Source organism: Pipistrellus kuhlii, unplaced genomic scaffold (assembly GCF_014108245.1).
Source record: "Pipistrellus kuhlii isolate mPipKuh1 unplaced genomic scaffold, mPipKuh1.p scaffold_m20_p_12, whole genome shotgun sequence".
In the NCBI taxonomy this organism is placed as follows: Eukaryota; Metazoa; Chordata; class Mammalia; order Chiroptera; family Vespertilionidae; genus Pipistrellus; species Pipistrellus kuhlii.
The window spans coordinates 38,591,852-38,614,521 of record NW_023425427.1 but is presented as its reverse complement, the minus strand read 5'-3'; the positions used below and the strand labels follow the sequence as shown (position 1 = coordinate 38,614,521).

Sequence of the window (22,670 nt, the reverse complement as noted above, 5' to 3'; positions counted from 1 at the left end):
CTACAGATGAGAAAATTAACCCAACATTAACTATTAGTGAACAATGCTATTGATTTTCAAAATGGGCTTTTCCTAAAATCTCAAATTTCTGTTTTTCCTTAATATAATGCTTCTTAATATTGAATATAATACAATAGCATTTTGCTTTTCATATTTTATCACAGCATTTGCTAAGAAATAAATAGAAGCTGATTAAAATTATCCTTTAATTTTCTTTTAAGAAATGAATCCCCAAATAGTGATATTAAGTTTTCATTTTTTTATAATGTCCTAGGTCTTTGAACAAACAAGCCAAGCAGGTATGACTCTCAAAAACACATTCACCAACACAACACATACATTTTAGAATCATAGATAAGCTATATGGTTTAGAAAAAAATTGTTTGTCATACCTGTGATTTTTTAAACGATTTCTTATAAATGTTGTTTTATTTATTTTAGATTTTTCTGGTTGAGTGTAATCCCTAGCTGATCCAAAATTTTCATAAAGTGATACCAGATTTGCACATATAATAATTTTCTTATGAATGTTAATAAAACAAAACTGGAAATGTGAGAATCATTGATAATGGTTCAGTCAGTGCACTGATACAGTTAACCCCCTGCATTTTCTTCTCTCAGCTGCCAATGCCACTTTGGTAGCTCCAGTTCACAGGTTTACAACCCCAACCCCTGTTTGCCCTACAAACAGCTTGCTACCCTGTGTTTATAGTGTCAATGAAAATTAAACTTTCTCCTAATTCCTCTAGTATTATCATACTATGCGTTGTTCCATATAATCACCCAAATTTTGCATGACAAAAATTATATGAAGAAAAACAGTGTTCTTTTATCAAAAATAAGATAATATAATTTCAATAAATATGTATTGAATGGTTGGGTTTTGTCAGAAACCAAACTATTTACATGTAATTTATTCCTTGCAACAATCCTATGAAGGAGACACTGCTTCCTTAATTTTACAGGTGAGCAAATGAATAAAATGAGCCTCATCAAGATTATGTAACTCAAAATAAAATAATAAAATTAATAAAATGTATGTAAAACAAGAAGGAATAAGTAGAATTTAAATCAGGCTTTTAAACATCAATACTCATATTCTAAATAACTATGGTATACCAATTTCCAAATTTTGTTTTTATTGTAAAAAATTTAGAATAAGGCAAAATTGTTCTTATATCCCACCATCCAGAGGAAACCACTTTTATTTAGATAAAGATGTATTTTTTGTGTATTTGATACTTGTGCCTTTGTTGTGTGTATGTATCCACCATAATTGTTTGTGTATCACCACAAAAGATGTACAAGTGTGTTTATAAAACCATTATTCATAATCACTGTAAAGTGGGAACAGCCTAAATATCACCAACAGTAGGATGGTTGAGTAAGTCATTGTATATTCATATATTGGAATTCCACCCAGCAATGAAAATAAATTATTGCCACATACATTATTGTGGTTGCTTCTCACAAACATAATTTTGAGCAGAAAATGCCAGATACTGAATCAGACTTGTCCCATGATTTAGTAATTTAAAATTAAGAAACAGACAAGTCAATCTGTGGTAAAACCAATTAATTTGGTAGAGGGATATCAAAAGAGAAAGTGAATTTCAGGTTGACCCGCCAATTTAAATTGGAGTGTGATAACAGTAACAAAAATAGGGCAAACCATCTAGCCACATGACTCAGTGGTTGAGTGTTGACCTATGAACCAGGAGGTCACGGTTCAATTCTGGGTCAGGGCACATAACCAGGTTGTGGGCTCAATCTCCAATATGGGACATGCAGGATGCAGCCAATCAGTGATTCTCTCTTTTCATTGATGTTTCCATCTCTCTCCTTTCTTCTTTGAAATCAATAAAAATATATATATTTTCTAAAAAGGGCAAACCTAAGGAGAGGCTGTATACCTGTAATGATATCTATATATATAAAAGCCTAAGCCACCAGACGACCCAATGATGGATGGCCAGATGATGGGATGGCCACTATGATGCACACTGACCACCAGGGAGCAGACACTCAATACAGGAACTGCCCCCTGGTGGTCAGTGTGCTCTCAAAGTAGGAATATCACTCAGTTGACAGATGGGTGCCAGACTCCGGGCTGATGGCTAGCTAGTGCAGCTGTGGAGGCACAAGCCTCTCTCTCAGACACTCCCCTGCATGCCCCAGCTGTAGTGGTGGCAGGAACAGTAGGGCCAGGATGAGTGGGAGCACTGAGGTGCTCAGGCCAGGCTCTGGCTTCTCCCTACCCCCTGCTGCTTCGTGCACTACTTATTGCTGTGAGGGATCCATGTGGACAGCAGGCTGGAGCCCAATGATCTAGAATGGAAGGCGGGGCTGCAGAGGCATGGCGGTACACTGATCTCCACAGGCCAGGCCGAGGGACCCTACTGATGCACATATGTAGAATATGAAGTCTTGCTTTATAAGGACAGTATGGTAGTAGATACAATTTCCAAAGACAAGGCTGACAGAATAGTAACAACAAGATGAATCCAAGATTCAGACAATTATTATTTTCTGAGTCAGGAGTGTTAGAGGCACAGAAAAAAAAAAAGGAATAAAAAAGATACTAGAGATGCTTCAGAAATATTAATTGGAGGAAGAAAGAAAAGGAGGAGTGGTTGATTGAAGAATAACATTGTGCAGAGTTCACAAGCTGATTGTATGCTAAACTTACCTAATACACACGAATAATTATGAAGTACCATTTTCCCATTGGCAAAAATTTAGATCCAACAGATATTAAGCAATTTGCTAATTTTTTCAAGAGCACACAGTTAGCTAGTGGCAAAGTCTTGATTCATATCTAATCTTTCTAGCACCAGAGCTCAAGATTTTAGCATTAAAATAGAGAAGAAGAAATACCTTTGTTTTGGCAGGCAATAAAGAAAGGAGTTAAAAGGAGAAAGTATTTCATTGAAGATTTTCAAAATTAAGGCACATTGAGACTTTACAATCATATATTTGATAGACATCAAAATAGTCCAAGGCTGCTTCTGCAACAGTTGTAATAAAGGAAATGGCCCTAACTGGTTGGGCTCAGTGGGTAGAGCGGCAGCCTGCAGAATGAAAAGTCCCAGGTTCTATTCTGGTCAATGGTATGTACCTTGGTTTTGGGCACATCCCCAGTAGGGGGTGTACAGGAGGTGTCTGACAGGTGTTTCTCTCTCATCAATGTTTCTAACTCTGTATCCCTCTCCCTTCCTCTCTGTAAAAGATCAAATATATATTTATAAAAATATATTTATTTAAAAAATTATAAAAATAATGTTTTACATTAACACTTAATATTCCAAAACCAAGTTATCCATAGAATATATTTTTAAGGAACAAGAAAAATACTAGCAAAATCAAATGACAAATTTGCTATGTTTTAGGATAGGTTAAACATGCAAAAAATATGCAAAGCTGTAGTGTTTGCAATGTGTTAGCAAATTAAAAATTATCTCAAGAGAGAGAAAAGCTAAAGGACAAACATCAGCATGATTTCCAACAACTACATAAAAATGCTCTCAGGATTGGAAAAAGTAATGTAGACAGAGGTAAGGATGAAAATGGAGGAAATGTCATTTGTTAAGCAACTGTCTCCCCACAATTACAGGATGAAAATCGACATTTGCACCAACCATGTTAAAATCTTCCATACAGCATGTTTTGTTTATGGCTTTATTTTGCCTAAGCAAAGAATAGTTTCATAGGCTGTGCAAATCTGAAGTATACCTTGCTAAAGCACTCGCTTGAATGTCCAATTTTATTAATTGAAGCTGAAGGAGAGCTACGCTAATGTTGTAATCCTTGCCCAGGTGCAGGACACTGCTTGTAAAATTTGTTCCTGTTTTTGTGTATCTTCATATTTCCTTAGAATTAATGGGTTCTCATGTTTTTAATTTTTTCAGACTTTATTATACTGGCATTAGATGCACATGGCCACTTTGCCTGCAACTTCTGTAGTGACTGGTAACACTCAAGGAAGCTTAGAGTCCATCACTTTGATCATTCTATATTAAGAAATCATTGTAACTTCCCATGTTGCCGAGTTATAACTTGCAAAGAAAGGGAAAGAGGGATTGAACAAAGTACAAAGAAAAATATTAAGCTGCAACTACACTGTGAATTTGTAGTTCAAGGAAAAACAATGTCATGATGTTATCTTTTTTCCCCCTACTGAAGTAATTTCTGGGTTTTCAATTTTGAAAGGAATTGGGAGGAAATGAAAGGAGGGTGGTTAGAAATGCTTGGATCTGGAATAGAGAACTGGTTGGAATTAATAGATCCTTCATATACCACTTGAATTTTATGAATCCGGAAATGCTGGAGAAAGAAACATACTTTTACCGACCCTAAAACAGAAGCCACTTGAGGCATAAATCAACCTGTTCACTGGGGCACCTTAGCATAGAAAGTGACATTGAACAAGGACTTGGTAAAAACACAATTAAATACACCTCTCTAGATAAGCTCCACAGAACTTGAGTGTAATTAGTTATCATTCTTAATACGGGGATTCCCTAGGCTCTGGCCTAAACTTTCCACTCTTGGTCTACAGACACAGTCTCCAATCCCCATGTCTTTGCATATCATCTCGGTGATAATGGTTCACCACAATGTCTATTTGGGTATAAGTAAGACTTCATGGTAGCCTTTCTAGTTTTATCTTTTACAAAGAAAGTCTATCCTGGGTTCAAGTTGTTTATGGAATATATGTAGTTATTAGACTCAGTCATACCAATTCCCTTTCATCTTTATTTTCTTCCCCTATTACTGTTATGGGAGGATTGCATGGTGAAATTTCTCCATTGCTAGTGGGAGTGGGGTTCTTGCAATATCTGAGAAAAAGAATTATCTAAGACTCGCATGGGAGAATGGCTTTTATTTGTGTGAAGTTATATCCCCTGGTTTTCAGAGTCACATTTCCCTTAACCCAGCCCTGGAAAAGGTGTAGCTGGGGCTTTAGTAAAGCTAGAACAGCCAATGTCCAGTTTCCATTCCATAGTGGAAATGAGTCCTGCGGAGTATCAGGTTAGTTGGAACTTATTAGTCCATTGTGTGAATCCCACACACTAGGCTGTGGGCCAATGCAAGGGAGCACACCCCCTGCAGCAGGAATATCCCAAGCACAAGAGTGCCAAGAACCAAGAGAGAAAAATTCCCTTTGTTCAGGAGTTAAAGAATCTTAGATTTTGCATGCTTACAGTGGCCACTCCTATACTGGCCAATGACTCACTTGTTGGTGTGATTGACAGATGAGCACTTTCCCCAGCTCCCAGACCTTACTGGGTATGGCTGTAATATTCAGCCTTACTTTTACTCTCTTTCCAATTAACAATCAGGTTATTGCAATGGTATCATCACCACTAATCTTCTGCCACTTAGCCCAAGCCCTGGATTTGCTCATGACTGATGCAAAAAGAGGACTAAAGTTTTGTTCTGAAGAAGAGGAAATGCCAAAAGAAAGAGAAATCTGATATAATTACAAGAATTCTTCTGATTACCTATGCATAGCGGTATTTGCATGCGTGTGTGTGTGTGTGTGTGTGTGTGTGTGAGAGTTACAACAATAGAAAGAGAAAGATGTATATGAAATATATGTACTATATATGCATGTATGTATTTCAGTGATATTAGAACTCAAGAATTCCATTGCTAAAATAATTTTCCATACTGAGAGTGTGTACCTATTTGCATTTGTTTTTCATAATTATTTCTGCAATATGTTCTACAAGTAAATATAGAAATAGCTGGCTTATTCCTACCACCTGCCTAGTACAAAGAAGGCAATAATACATATTTAATTTCTCTTCACTTTATTTTCTAATTATAATATCACAATATCAAAATGATATCCAACTTAGTATTCTGTACCTGCATTCAAACACCATGTTTTTTAATAGAAAATTGACACCCTTTATACAAATTAAATGGTCAAATATGAAGTGAATGGCTAATTATAACTGTTATTTGAATCAATTTGCATATGAATGGTCCTCAGAAAACTTATTTTAAGAGAAATATTTGGTAACTACATGTGCAATCAATAAATTATTTTGTTTGGGATGACTCCATTTCCATACCCATGCCAGCATCTCTGGAATCAAAATAAAATCTGCAAGTTTTTTAAAGTATAATTTTATTGGTTTTTAAAGAGAGAGGAAGGGAGAGGAAGAGAGAAAAGATAGATGTAATCTGCTGCCTCCTACACACCCCCTAACATGATAGAGCTCACAACTCAGGCATGTGCCCTAACCTTTCCATGCACAGAATTGTGCCCAACTAACTGAGCCACACCATGCAGGGACAAAGCTTCAAAGGTTTTTGTTTTGTTTTGTTTTGTTTTGTTTTGTTTTGTTTCTTTTGTTTTTGTTTTTAAAGAAAGTTGTTCATTTTATTACAGTTTGGTGCTTTTATAAAATAAATATAGAGTATCAGAGAGTGAGGGACTTGTGCCGAGTTTATACCAGAGTTCATGGGACCTCCCACCGAGCTCAGGTGGAGCCCTGGGTGCCAGTACACAAGATGCCACCAGCGGCCCTTGGGAGCTGGGAGATGGGGAGATTGGGGGATGGGGGTGAGGGGTTCATACAGTTTCCCCTGCCCCCTATCCACCTACAACTACAGGACAGTTACACTCATCTGAAGTTGTCAACACACCTCAGAGTTTTTGATAGGATCTTCTCTCCCAATCCCTTAGTTACCCAATTAGTAAGTTATTTGTTTTATATCATATTTGTAAGACAAAGGTGTTCACTAATAACCTCGTTGTAGACTCAGACTATCAACACATGATAAATTACTGAGTATCATTCTCCTTTAAGAGAATCACTGAATCACAATTGTTGTGTGTGTGTTTTTGTTTGTTTGTTGTTGTTTTTTAAAGCTGTGTTTTTCTTAATTGCATTAGATCCATGTTCTTCATATGAGAAGTATAGAGGGTTGGAAAGGAAGACACATAATCCAAAAAGTTGTAGTTGAAATATCACATTCTTAATTTAGGTACAAAGAATCTAATGAAGTTCTTCTCTCACCAATTTAAGAAACATTGCTTTTTGCCCGGCTGACATGGCTCAGTGGTGGAGTGTTGACCTGTGAACCAGGAGGTCACAGGTTGATTCCCAGTCAGGGCACATGCCCAGGTATTGACTGGATTCCAGCCTGGGGCATGAAGGAGGCAGCCAGTGTATGATTCTCTCTCATCATGATGTTTCTGTCTTTCTCTCCCTCTTCCTTCCTCTCTGAAATCAGTAAAAATATATATTTTTAAAAAGAAACATTGCTTTTATTTTCAATATTCACATTAAAATCTGTGTGTTATTTAATTTTTTATTATTTAATTCAATATTACCTCTTGATATTTAATATATTGCATGAAAATAGTAAAGAAGTCTTTAATAAAGTGGATGAATAGATACCTAATTTATAATCATCTGAGGAAATTCTTTGAAGCCTAAAGTGAATGTGGAACCAGAAAGGGAATAAAGAATGAGATGTGAGTGTGTAATATGCCTGCATACTTCATATTGTCAGAATCTGATCTGACATAGTTAACTTGGCCAGAAGCACAAAATACCAAAAAGGCAGCTCTAATTTCATTCTGCATAAAAAGATAGATTCTCTGTTCTAAGATCATGCTGCTAATTCCCCTCTTGCTGCTGGGGTGACTGTGCTAATGGTTCAAGGCAAATATGTGACTTTTCCTTGAAACACTTTTACAAACACATGCTGTGGTAATAGATTTCCAGTAAGTATTGTCACCTTTCCATGCAACATTCAAGTCTAAAAAAAAACACAAAAAACACAAAGTACCTTAAATTTAAAAAAAATAATAATAATAAATAAAGTATCTCCATATGACACAAAAATGTTTTTAAAAACCTGTCTAAAAAATCATTTGTCAATGGAAGAAATTTTCAAATTCAAGTCCTTAATTTATTTTTTATGAAACTAAAAATGTTTCATTCATACCAAATATTGCTATTCATTTAAAATTCAAACTTTATTTAGCAGAACCAGGTGCAATGCAAGTATACTGTTCCCTTAAAAGATGGTAGATGGCCCCAGCTGTTTTGGCTCAGTGGATAGAGTGTTGGCCTACAGACTGAAGGGGTGAACCAATATGTCATTTATAAAGGAGAGTGTGACTCTGACCAGTATAGCTCAGCTGGTTGGAGCACTGTCTCATATACCAAAAGGTGGCAGGTTTGATTCCCCATGAGGGCACATACCCAGGTTGCAGGTTCAATTGCTGGGCCAGACATTGTGGGAGGCAATCAATTGATGTTTCTCTCACATTATTGTTTGTCGCCCCCTCTCATTTTCTCTCTCTAGAATCAATAAAAAATCTTTTTTTTTATATATAAAGTGTGTGTGTGTTTAAGATATGGTATGAGTGTAAGGCACAAAAGGAAATACAATAGTTGGAGATCAACTTGAAATGTAGAATGAAGGTGCATTATAGAACTATAAAAAAGAATCTTAGAAAGCTGGAATAGAAGCAGCTAAGTAAAGCCACTGAACACTATGCTAAATACTTTAGTGTATTTTATATAGACAACAATAAGAATATCTGAGCTCCATATGTGACTTATATGGCATTATCAGAACTGTGTGTTAAGGAATTTCACAATTGTGCTCATGACAGGACCAAGATTGTATTATACAGGAGCTCTGTATTTCTGGCAACCTTTTCAATGTCAGCATTAGAAGAAAATATTGGTGTAATATAAAAAGATATTTTGGGAAAAAACAACCAGTTATCTAATTTGAATCCAAAATGGTGGCTATGAAACACCTTCATTTGAAATAACTAAATGATTGAGCCAAGACAGGTATTTTTATTGCTTATTTAATTTTGCTTCTGTAGATATACTCACAAAATGTATTTGAAGACAATTTGAATGTGTTGGGTGGTTTTATGATTGCAATATCCAAATAACATTTTTGCTGTTTCAGATGATGGTGCCTGTCAATTAACTGAGCAATTGTGGTAAGTGAGTTTTTCTCTTCTCAAATCTGCACAGAATGTTGTTTCCTGCTAAGATTCAAAAAGATTTATGTTGCTTACAAAACCTATAAAAATGTGCACAATTTCATGGACTAAAAGTCAGCATGTCTTAAAGGAGGCTGTTTTTTTCCCAAGGATGTAACCCTCTCCTTCTTAATGTCTTTCTTTCCTTTTTTCCCTTTTTTATGAACTGAGCCAAGAGTGAAAATTAGAAAGACTCAAGTACATGTACACCAGGAGTCTAGGAAGGGCCACTGTTTTCCAAATGTTCTCCACTTCACGTGGGCCATCTGCTTGCCCAGGGATGACCCTGAGAAATATCCAAACAGTTACACCATCAAAGGTAGCATGGTGTTGTTGTTGTTTTTAAGTAATTCAGGGTTATTTAGAAGTTTGGAAAGGGGAAACTAATGTTTCTCTCTTTGCTCTTCTCATTGTGTGGAGGTGTTGATGATCATGGTCATGGTGTACACCCAGGTTGATTTTCATTTTCTAGTTTCCTAGGTGATTATATGTAACTTTATTTTAATTGAATTATCATAGCGGGAAGCAGAAATGTAAAGGCAATTTTATTTGCTTCTTTATAAATGTGTGGTGGTTCTGCTTCTTTTGAGGACTTCCATTGGGTAAATTTCCATGGGGAAGAGGGAAACATGTCATTAAATACTGAGGAAAACCATAATATTGGTAGTAATAAAATATATGTAGCAATGGTGTGCTGAAGGAAGGAAGGAAGGAAGGAAGGAAGGAAGGAAGGAAGGAAGGAAGGGAGGGAGGAAGGAAGGAAGGAAGGAAGACTGTTTTTTCCTCTTGGCAATCCACTTGGCATTTTAAGGTGTTTTATTTCTCCTCATTTTTAATTTTTTTTTTAATGAGAAAATTTAATTTTCAGCTAGATTATATCAAGGGAGAAATTTGTTCACAGATGTTTCACTTATTCAAATCCTCAACCAAAATCTCTATCTATTAAAAAAGTAATATTTTGTTGCTAGTTACAGTTTAACTAGTTATAACAAATATTTTATAGTATTTATATTGATAGTTCTTACTGGCACAAATGACTTTCGTTTTCTCTATTATTCTTACAAGAACCAAAAAAGAAAAAGAATTTATGTCTTAACTAATTGCCTTCTATTATGATTATATATTATATTAAAAACTAAGATGAATGGGTACTGTTTGTATCAATCTAACTCATTTTTGAGAAGTTTATATCCTTTTATATATCCTGCAATAATAAACTCAACACATCGGTGTGGTTACTATGCTGGGAACTGGTATTTCATGGACTCTCCTCACATTGTCAGACTCCTAAGGAGACTTTGTGTCAAGTTGTTTGTTCCTCATTTTACTATCTTGAGAGTTTCTGGTCTAGAGTCGCTGAGAGAAAGTGTTACCATTTTTCTCTCTTATTCAAATTTAATAAGGAAAAACCTGTGAAAGAGTAACTTAATATAGCATGGACTAGACAGACTGCCTGTTGAAATAAGAGATGGCCAGCGTGGGAAGTGGTTAGAAAGAGGATAACAAAAGTTTGGAGCTACAAGAAAATTTTACAAGAGTTTGTGTAAAAAGGAGGAATGGAAGATTGTCTGAGATGCTGCATGAGATGTTATTTAGGGAGGATCAAATATTGGAGGAAAAAAATGGGTTTTACCGCATATTGTATTGGTGCTTTTCAAACCTTAATGTGTCTAGGGATCGCATGGCTGTCTTGTTAAACTGCACATTCCAATTCAGTGGGTCCGCAGTATGGCTCCAGAACCTAGATTTTCATAAGCTTCCAAGTAGATGTCAAAGGGGCTGGTCCAGGGATTACACTGTAAATAGCAAGACACTACACAAGTAAACCTTTCTTTTTGAATTCTAGTCAAGGAATTTCAGTCATTTCCAGCATTTGCTTTGGATTTGATTGTCAGTGGTCTTATTTTACTGTGTTAAGAATGATCTTAACATTTGAGGAAAAAATGCCCAGTTTTAGTTCAGCCACACTCCAGAAGGAGTGGGTCTTGTTAGCTTCCAAGAACTCTTTTTCCTCTTTGGCATGGTTTAGTCTCTATTATTTTAGAGAACACAATTAAAGCAATAGCCAGTCATTGTACATACTTATGAGATATAATGAGTATTTTAAATGTTTTACATATATTGTATAATTTATCCTCACAACTTCATAATAAAGGTACTACTATTATATCCATTTCATAAATGGGAAAACTGAGACATGGAGAGTTTGTTACTTTCCCAAAGTCTATATTACAAACTGAAGAAAAAAAACTATATATATATAGTTTTGTTTTGTTTTGTTTTTTCACAGTGAGACCTATTGTTCAATACTAGCTCTCCCTGATTATCTTAATTAAGGTTCTCACTTTGAAATTTCTTTTCTACAAGAGTGGCAATAATATTACTTCCCTTTATAGCCATAATCTCAGAAAGCTGGTTTTTAATTTATTCTTCCTTAGTGTTTCAGAAATTATCTGGGAAAAACTAGCAAATGCATTAGTATACCCTTGTCACATACTTTTATGGACTAATTTCAAGGAATAAAACATTTTAATTTTATTTTTCTCTTATATCACTTTTAACATGGTATGTTTAAGATCTTCCTGTTAAAATGCAATTTTTGAATCTTGTTTCTTCATAAATCTAAATATGAAAACATGTCTATGGCCAAAAAATAGTTTTGCAATGAATTCTTGGAATCATTTACTATTGACTTTCTTTAATAACTGGTTAATGCTTAAAAGTAAGCTAATTATGCATTCTGGTTTACTTGGGAAGTGACAATGCATGTCTGTTTTCCCAATGTAATTATTCATATATGTAGATATATTATTAATACTACTATATACTTTAACTTTCAAAAGTATCTCAAAAATGTTTAGCATGACAATATATTTTATGTTCACCTACTTAAAGCAGATATATTATATTTACAGAAAGTCTTTACCCAAGGTATAAAAGGAAAAAAGATAAAGATGCCCTCATTTTATTTTAATTTAAAAATAGAACAATTAAAATCCAGATGGGAGAAAAATAATACATGCTCACAAAAATGAGTCACACTAGACTCAGCCTATCCTCTTGCTTGCTTAATAGAAATTCACGTGACAAATCTGATTAACCCACTTGAATTCTTAAAATAGTTTATCTTTGCTAGAAAGTATAAGACCTTTATTAATACTATTGCATAAGCACATACTTAAAGTATTAGGGAAGCAGTCACGGAAATATTGTGTTCCATTTACTACAGTATCTGATTCATTCAAAGGCTAGCCTGGTCTTTGGCTATGCTGGTTAGGGGAAGAAAAAGCACACTCCCCATCACCCTTGGTGCCCGCACTCACACCCCAGCTCCTTGGTAACTCCTGGCATTGAATGAGTGCACAGCCAGGATGCCCTGCTAGTTCTCCCCTAAGACACAAATTCATGAAAGACCCACCTGTAGATGTCACATGAATAGGTCCCCCCACCCCCTTTCTCCCTTTAGGTTCTCAACCTTCCTAATACCACCACCCTTTAATACAATTTCTCATGTTGGGGTGACCCCCAACCATAAAATTATTTTTGTTGCTACTTCATAACTGTAATTTTGCTACTGTTAATGAATCGTAATGTACATATCTGTGTTTCCCAATGGTCATAGGCTCTACAGCAGCAGTCATGACCCACAGGTTGAGAACCACTAGCATGGTCGCCTAAGACCATCAGAAAACACAGATATTTACATTATGATTAATAACAGTAGCAAAGTTACAGTTATGATGTCTAGATGGAGGTGATATCCTCTGTTGGGCCTCAGAAGCCTGAGACAGCCCCTTAGTTCCCTTTTACTTCAAAATATTCTGAAGAGTATGGCCAAGCATAGCCTCAGGCCTGTAACTTGCTTCCTGCTTGTGTGTGTGTGTGTGTGTGTGTGTGTGTGTGTGTGTTTTATTTAGAGGGCCTAATTGAGAAATGAATGTAAAACATTAATCATAATATTGGTGTGATTATTTTGCATACAGAGGTTTTAAATTTTAGGAAATTAGGAAAGACTCATTTTTCTAATATTTTCCTATTAAAATGCATTTACTGCAACTCGTTCCACAGTCCCTCCCCAGATGTTTGTAACCACAGCTATAAAAAGTCTCTCAGTCTTTAGAGGGGCGGCGGCTTTCTCAGTGGACTGAATTATCTCCGAAGTTTTCACCACCACCCCCTGAGAAGTCTCTTGTAAGACTGTGGCAAGTACCATGCATTTCGCCACACAGAGTTTACCTCCTCAGCCTCTTTTGTTTGTCTGGGGCTTCTCTACTGAAATACATCTCGCTGGGTCTGCCAGGGAGACTTGGGGGCCTTGCTTCAGTGCCACGCCTCTTTGTCTCAGTGCCAGACAGGTTAGCAGGCCTGTAACGCTGGGTGACAGATACCTGTGTGGTACTCGCGCCTCTAAGGTGCCTGCCAGAGGTTCTCAGACGTCAGTCATATCAGTCACTTAGAATTAAGGGTATCTAGAAGGCTGTCTTCTTTTGATAACTTCTTCATGGCAAATGAATATTGGAAATTGTCTTTGTAGTTAAGCCTTTAAACGAGGGCCCATGCAAATCCATCCCAACTATTGTCAGGGTAGAAGCACTTTGCTTCCCTTTTTCTTTTTCTTTTTTTAATAGCTGCAAGTGTAAAATTTTCCCTTAGATTACTTATTTCTTATAAGGCAAAGAAGGTCACATTGTGTTTCTGAAATCTCTTAAGACAGTTGTTCCAGAAACGAATGGGTACATATACAATGCGGCTCCTAGTAGGTGGTCATCATGGTTTCATTCGACAGCATATTTTAAAAGATCATACGAATGGAATCCCAGGTTAAATCACACCACTGCCATTTACTTTCTGTGTTCTCTGGACTACTCACTTTAATTATGAGGCTGTGTCTTCAAATGAAAAGTAGAAATCCAAAGTGATACTTACTCCGATGATGAAACACATAGAAATCCAAAGTGATACTTACTCCGATGATGAAACACAAGCCTTGCTTGATGACTGTTCCCCTCAGCCAGCATACAAGGAGTAATCATTCTCCTTGCCCATGTTCCCTTGCACTAAGCTTTGTCAAGTCTGGGCACACAAATATACATGCAGCCTAGTTACACAGCAGCGAGAAGCCCTGTGGGGTGAAATATGTACCCAAGGAAAGAACTTATAACCTCATTTCACACACTTTCCTGAACATATATGTGAAAATATCAGTTTGCTATGATTACTGATCTATGTTACGCTTAAAGCAAAGACAGAATCTGTAAGCATTTTGAGCTATTTCCCTGAGATTGTCTAGAACTTCTTTTTTCTCTCATTTGTTTGAACTTCCTTCTCACTTGTCCAGCTTTCTGGGACTATGTCTGAAAGTAGTTGATCAAAGGGAGAAAAAATATCTATCTACCTGGGGGAAAATTATGGAGTGTAAACACTTGACTGAAACCTCTGGCTGTCTGCACAGTGTTTGTGAGTCCAAATGAAAATGGGTGAAAATGCCAAATAATTTTAAGGCTTTCAGACATGGGGATTCTTGTTAAATGAAGATTGAACATATGGAGTCATTATTCTTTTTATGTCAATATTAAGGGTACAGTATGGCATTATGTTGAAAGACCTATGTGGGAAGACTTCAAGAAATAGCTTAAGTCAGGAAATAAAATACTTATCATCCAGATAGCACCTGAGGGGGGAAAAAAGAATAAATGCTTCAAAATTTGAAATACTATGTTGTATTTAGAAAAATGAAATATTGAATGCATGTACATTCAATGCATTTTGAGGGGTACTCTGAGCAGATTTTAAAATTATTTGCAAGCCTCAGGACCCATGCTTGTTTCACAGAGACTTTATTTTTTAATGCCACATCCAATACGGAAATTGTTTTCCCAATAACACCAAATAGAAACACCACTGAAAATCTGAAAGAAATAGTGAAGTATGAAAAAATTAGTGATGACAAAATTACTCCTACTGGCAAGTCCCAATAGTAGTACTTAGTGATAAAGGAGTTCATTTTATTGCACATTATTGGCAAACAATCTATACCTACAAGTTACAAGAAATAGTAACAACCAAGGTGAAAAAGCAATCAATTTTTAAATGTCAAAGAATTTACTTAATATTTATTTTCTAGGAGTTAGCTTAATTAGAAAAGTTGTTACAAGTCCCAAGACCCAAAGACATATATTTTACAAGTTAAATGGCAATGTTGTAGATTTTATTATTATTATTATTATTGATTAAATTATTACATATGTGTCCTTGTCCCCTTCATTGTCTCCCACTCCCCCACCCCAATCTGAGAGAACTCAGAGACTCAATTTCAGCATACCAAGTGATCAGTGCTGGATTCATACATGATGTGTCTACATTGGGTAAGCTCTTTGGATGGAGCCGTTTGACCCACAGAAATGCCTATTCTATCAATCGTGGTTCTTGAGTGAACATGATGAGTTGAACACCCTTGCTGACTGACTTTGAGACTCTAGAATTGTAGCATGAGAGAGAAATAAACATTTATTTTATATTTGGACCCAATTGTTTCTGTAGCATACCTTAGCCTATTTTGACTAAGACATACAATTAAAGTCTCTCCTAAAAGCTTTTGGTAACTTCTTCATAAAAATAAATGTATGCAGGAAGCATGGAACAGGCTGGTGAATATCAGAGGGAAGTGGGAAGAGGGGGCTGGATTTGATCAATGAAAGTACGTATATGTATATGTGCATAACCCATGGACACAGACAATATGCAGTGAAGGTCTGGTTGGGTGCAGAGAGTCAGGTGCAGAGCAGGTAGAGGGAGTCGATGGGGAAAAAGAGAAAATCTGTAATACTTTTAATAGCAAAGATACATTTAAAAATAAATCTAAGCATAAGTATAAAAAATGCCAATATCTGAATTTGCTATATATCCTTGGCCAAGTCTTTTGATTTAACAATGTATTACTTAGACATTAAGAAGTCATAGCAGGAATAGGAGAAATCTTAGTTATACCATTTTTTTTTTGTAGTTCAGTACTCCATAAGTATAATATATCCATTATCTTCATTATTCAGTTCCTCTGAGAAGGTTGTTATAAACCAATAACGTATTTTTGTGAGGGTTAGCTTATATAATATCAGGTAACCTTCTCTGTACTCTTATTTTATGTCAATAATAATATGTGCACTATCCTTAAAAACAACTTCCAAGTGCGGGTGCTACTGCAAACCTGTGAAGTCTTACTCTTCCAACAGACACTTCTTTCAGTGACACATGGACTCCAGACTAGAGGCTTGTCTCAATCTGAATATTAACTATTCGTTTTTCCCCCAATTATTTTACATTAAAAAATAAAAGTTCTCATATTCATCTTCCCCCATCCCCAAAAAAAGAAGTTCACAAAACCTGTCAGTGCCTCTTTCAAACACTCAGGATGATTAAGAGTGAGTTGTTTAAGTTATCTGGTTTTCTTACCCTAAATTTGCTGAGTTGTGTTAATATTTTGTTTTTGTTTTTTACAATCGTTTTATCCTATTTTTCTTAAAGATAAAATATGATGAACTTAGATCTTCAGGACACACACCAAGGTTGAGAAGACTCTTTAGGTTCTTTAAACTTTCTGCCATTTAATTATTTTGTAACCAGAATCTCAAATATTTATCAGGTGTTTAATGTATATGAAGCATTTGGCCCACTGGGAAGTATGCATTTGGTCCATTGGGAAATAGAGAATTTAGGCATTTTTCTTACCTTCAGAGACTTTATAATCTAGCTGGGGATTCACGCCAGAAATATATGAACGTTATATACTAGCACAATATTCTGAGTCATGTCAAATCACAAAGGAAAAATATTAGCACTATGTAAAAGTTATTTGGGCCTAAAAATGCAATTCTCCCATTCTGGAAATATAGGAACTGTGTGGTGATGACTCGGGAGGGAAATATAAAAGCATACTGAACTATTAGAAGAAGCACTGTGCCTGATGACTTGTAAACACATTTCAAGTTCAAGTGAAGGTGGTGCACTGTTCATAAAGGTTAAAATCTTTTTGAAATTGTGCCGAACAGGCACTATCCCACTGTTCCCCATCTATAGCCATTTCTCTCACTTTTCCAGGCAAGCTCTTCTGTACCTTGAGATTTTTTTTTTAAATCCCATATTTAGTTTTTCCTCATGTGTAGATCTGAAATTTGGTCTCCTTGCCTGTTTATTGGAATTTGCTTAATATCTATTGCAATGAGATTGCTGAAATAACTACTGAATACTAAAGAATGTATATTGTGAACATTATATTTTGTGTATAATGTGATGTTTTAGTGGAGCCTAGCTTTCATTTTCCATCCCAGGTCTGTTGGAAAATTATCCATTACTTCATAATGAGAGAGGCAAAGGATTCTATTTCAGTCTTTTAGGCCCGTTAAAGACTTCTGAATATGACTCTATTAATTTTTCTGCCTTTTAAGATTAGATTCATTTTCAAGACAGAGACTGTTTCATTTTATATCTTAAAGCTTTTTGATGTTTAGCAAATGTTTCTCTTTATTAAATGCCAATGTCAGTAAGATATCAGTAATTAAATACCTACTGTCAAGTTTCTTTTAAGCTGTGCAATGAGTTTGTGCTCATAGTTGAAATTTAATTTTTAGTACTAACAGCTATTTAATTCAATGCATTTCATCAAATAGTTGCATACATATAATAATTAAACAGATAACTTGATTAATAAAAGGAGGTTTGGAGACTTGGAAAAGAATGATAATGCTTAGAGCCATGCCCAGTGTAAGATGAAAATTACCTCCAATGGGACTTTCTCATGTTTGTGTCTTATTTTTCTTTATGCATGAATTGCCTTAAAAGACTTTTGGTAAATTTGGCTATACCCTTAACAGTTGGTAACTTTTCACGAGTTACTAAGTTTTGAGTTCTTTAACCTGGAAGAAATAAATCTAATCTCTCTCTTACATTAAAGCATTCTAAGATTTTGCCCAGATGAAATAGTTCATCATTATTTCTTCTTACTTACCTAACCTATTATCTTCTGTAGTAATAAGGATTCTCCAGAGAAAAGAACCAGTGGGAGATTATATGTGTTATATGGTTCCCATGGAGGCTTAGAAACCCCATTGTCTGCCCTCTACAAGATGGAAAGCCTGTGGTATAATTCAAGTTGGGTTCTAATGCCTGACAACCAGAGGGACTGCTGGTGTAAATCTCAGAGTCTGACTGCCTGAGAATCTGAAGCTCCCATGTTCAAGGGCAGAAGATGTATATCCCAGCCAGTGACTGGAGAGAGAAAAGTTGTCCTTAGTTCATCATTTTGTTCTATTTGGGCCCTCCACTGATTGGGTGATGCTTCTCCACAATGAAGAAGGTAAAGCTTCTTCACTCAGGCCACTGAAACAAAGCCTTTCTGCAACACCCCGATGGAGACACCCAGAAATAATGTTATACTGGCTGCTGGGTATTCCTCAGCCCAGTCAAGTTCATACACCAACCATCACACCCTCACTCTATTCCTTCCCATTAAATTAAATTAACTTCCAGAACACATTTCTATGTTGTATGGTCAAATCTGTTTTCCTTTCTCAAATGCTGCTTCTTTCAATTCTCCCAGAAATAAGTAATTATCAACCTCCTCTAAAATGCCATAGCAATTTAAATGCACTTCTCTTTTGACTTGACTATCCCTGTTTCAAACGTAATCCTATATAATAAAAGTATAGTATGCAGATTGTTCTCTCAACCAGGAGTTTGACCAGGGGTAGGGTTGGCTGGGGTAAGAGAGGGAGTACTGGCCAGCAGCCAGCAGCAGCTAGGGACCGTACCAGTGCACGAATTTTGTGCACTGGGCCTCTAGTTATATAAATAACATAATGATATCTATTGTTTAGCAATTTAACCAGGTTTAATAGAAACTAAAAAGTAATAATTTATTTTATCTCCTAATCGTACCCCCCTTGGCAGCTAGTAAGACGTTTGGAGTGCCTTACTCAGTGCCCCTCATATGCATGATGGAATTTTCCATTACATGAAATCTGTGACTTACCTTCATCACTTAACACTATTTATGAGATATTGTTGTGGGTTAATATATAGGTCCACTTAATTTTTTAATGGTTGCTTACTTTATTCTGTAATTCGGATATGCAGTTTTCTTTATTTCCTTCTGATAGAGATGTTAAAAGGCATAACTGATATACTCATTAAAATTTCTGTGTCATGAAAATTAACATAATCAAAAGTTAAAAGGCAAAAGACAAATTGAGATACAATATTTGCATTATGTCTAACTGATATAATGCTCATAACATATAGCCAACAAATAGATGAGAAACATGTAAGCCTTCCAATATAATATTTTAAAAAGTACTAAGGCATGCTAAGTGATGCCCTGCATGATATCCAAGTTTTAATCCCTGAGATCTGGAGAGGTTATCTTATATAAAAACAGGCCCTGCAGTCATGATTAAAGTTAAAGATCTTGTGAGGCTGGGAACACCCTGCATTCCCTTAGTGGACCCTAAATGTCATCGCGAATGTCTTTGTAACAGTCAGGCACAGGGAGATTTGACTACAGAGGAGAAGGAAATGTGGCACCAGAAGCAGAGTTGTGGCCACAAACCAGGACCTGCTGGCAGTCTCCAGAGGTCAAAAGAGACAACGAATGAGTTCTTTCCTGGGTCTCCAGAAGGAACCAGCCCTGCTGGGCCCTTGATTGAGTCTTCCTAGAATCATTTTTCCGCTTCTGGCCCCCAGAACTGTAACAATATTTTTGTTGTTTTAAGCCACTCATCACAGTTTAATCTGTTGCTGAGGGAATAGGAAAGTAATATAAATACTACTAATAAATATTCAGCACCCTTTTATACATATAAATTAATAAACTCATCAAAAATACATTAATTGCCACACCAATCCTTGCAGGATTCTGAAGCACCAGGAACCAGGAAACATGGTCACACCTTCAGGAAGTGGTAAAGCAGGAATTTTGAACTGAGGCAGCCCAGGTCCTGAATCCATTCTTAACATCAATCAGGCTAGCATGGGAGTGGTTAGGGGTGATCAGGCTGGCAGGCAGAAGTGATTAGGAGCAATCAGGAAGGCAAGCAGGTGAGCAGTTAGGAGCCAGCAGTCCTGGATTGTGAGAGGGATCCCAGATTGGAGAGAGTGCAGGCTGGGCTGAGGGACACCACCCCCACCCCCCATGCATGAATTTCATGCACCGGGCCTCTAGTATTTATATAAAACTAATTAATTTATCATAGCTACTTAATTACCATAATCCATTTCATTATATTTATTAACTTAAGAATCTTGTGTCATATGTTTCTAGAGTTTAGATATTCTAAGGGGTATAGGTTTAAGAATGATGCCTTTGGATGTGCATATGCTTGTGTGAGAAACCCACAGAGAAATGATTTTACACAAGGAAGAGGTAAAACCTCCAGCTGATCCTTTCCAACCTACCTATTTGCAACCATGAAATAGCCTATAATCTTTGCTTTGGGAAGCACAGACATCTATGAAGAGCTTTGATTGCAATGTCTTTAACCCAGTGTGAACAGCTGTCCTTTTGGTAGTATTGGCCACACCACTGTGTAATGAAATGGCATTTCACAGAGCGGCTTCAGCCAATTTGGCCTTTCTGCTGAGGGTATACATTCTGAGCTTTGACATGTATTATACAGTATTCTCCACCTCAGTGTATGGCAATCACAACCTTAAAGGTTCTTAGGCCAGATAGTGAAACCAAAAAATGCTGTGATCAGATCTGGGTGTGTATTTTGCAAAATTGAAGAATGAGTACATGGACAAAGAAATAAACAAAAGCTAAAGAAAAGTTTATTGAGAGATAGACTCCTCCTAGCAGGAAGGGGACCCAAGTGGGTCGCCACAGAAGCACTCCGTCTAGAGGTAGATCTATGCACTGCTGCCTTCTGATTGGGTCTTCCATGGAAGCTTTCTGCTTAGGGATAGAAGAAGATGTCTGCTTAGGGGTAGGGAAGCTCTCTGCTTAAGAAAAGGGGAAGCTCTTGGTGAGGGGTAGAGGAAGCTTTCTGTCTAGGGAAGTTGGTTCTTTCCTGCCCAGTTGGGTTGCCCCAGAAACTCCCAACCAGCTGGGTTCTCACCCAGCAAGGGTTGCCTTAGCACCTAGTCAGCAAGCTGTGTTCTATTATTCTTGGACTTTCCTAGTTTCTTTTATATGGCCCCGTCCCTGACTACCTAGCCCTCTTATAACTCCTCGATAGCAGTCAATTTTGATTCCTCTCTGCATCTCACACACTTGTATACAATCCATCAGTGAATCCTGTGAGTTCTACAATCAAAGTATCAAAGTAACCTCTTCTTACTCCCTCCACTGCTACCACTCTGATTTAAGCCATCATGAGGTCTTGTCTGGATTTTTGGGGGGGAGAAATCCTACCTAATCCTTCTACTTCTGCCTTTGTACTGATCACCCTCATGCTTCTCACAGAACAGACTGAACTTTTGAAAATTAAGTCAAATTATTCCTCATTTTAAAACCCTCTGCTGAGGAAAAACTCACACTTATGGCAGCCTCTGGGGCCCTAAATAAGTAGAAGCTTTCCTCCCTCACTCTTCCTTCCTCATTCTCTGCTTCTGTTTCTCCCTCTCGAATCTCAATGACTTCATTTGTTCCCACTGCTCCAACCAGTCAGTGATTCTTCCACCAACAGTAATTGTAACTTAATTAAATTTAAAGAAAATTTTCTGACATTTTAAAAATTTTTGTCTGAAAGATTTTTCCAAAATAATGTGGTTGAGAGCCTATGACAATTTCTGAAAGAGTTCATCATTTCTACTTGGCTATTAGCGCACAATCCCTTCTATAAGATTAAAAAGAACAATCATATAGCCTGAGGGGAAATTCTTCAAAACTCTGAAGGCTATTGTTAGAAACTAAGACAAGAAAATTTAAATTCCATATCCATTAAATTTATAATTATTTCCTCTTCTAGGCAAGTTTATATGTTAGCCCTCTATTTCCATATAAATGTAAGATATAAGAAATTTAAGAGTCCTAGCACTTCCAAATATTCATTACCTTTAATATCACCTCATGGACTTGAATTTCTCTCTTATTTAAAAAATTTGTATTGAATTTATTAGAGTGACATTGGTTGGTTAATAAAATCAGGTAGACTTCAACTGTACAATTCTCTAATATATCATCTATATTTTGTATTGTGTGTTTACCACCCAAAGTTAAGTCTCCTTCCATCACCATTTATCACCTTTTTACCTACCTTCCTCCTACCCCTTCTCTCTGGTAATCACTATACTGTTATCTTTGTTTATGAGGGGTTTTTTTTTGTTTGTTTTTGCTTAACCCCTTCATTTATTTTATTTTATTTTATTTTATTTTATTTTATTTTATTTTATTTTATTTTATTTTATTTTATTATTTTTTTACCATGGCGGTTGTAGGTCTGTCCTCTGTATCTATAGGTCTGTTCCTATTTGGTTTCTTTATTTTGTTCATTAGATGCCACAAAAATAGGTGAAGTCATATGTTATTTGTCTTTCTCTGACTGGCTTATTTCATTTAGCATAATACTCTCCAGATCCATCCACTCATGCTGTTGTAAAAAGTATGATTTTTTTTCTTTTATGGAGAAGTAGTATTTCATCTTGT

At 36.3% G+C, this 22,670-nt stretch overlaps 1 long non-coding RNA gene across 1 annotated transcript in view; it reads left to right on the top strand.

The window, feature by feature from the left end:
- Window positions 1-8,994, top strand: part of LOC118716572 — a 742,455-nt gene extending 733,461 nt beyond the window's left edge. Inside the window, exon 7 of the long non-coding RNA XR_004987199.2 lies at window positions 8,959-8,994. This is a non-coding gene — a long non-coding RNA (uncharacterized LOC118716572). The remainder of the gene's footprint in view (window positions 1-8,958) is intronic.
- The last annotated feature ends 13,676 nt before the right edge of the window (window positions 8,995-22,670 follow it).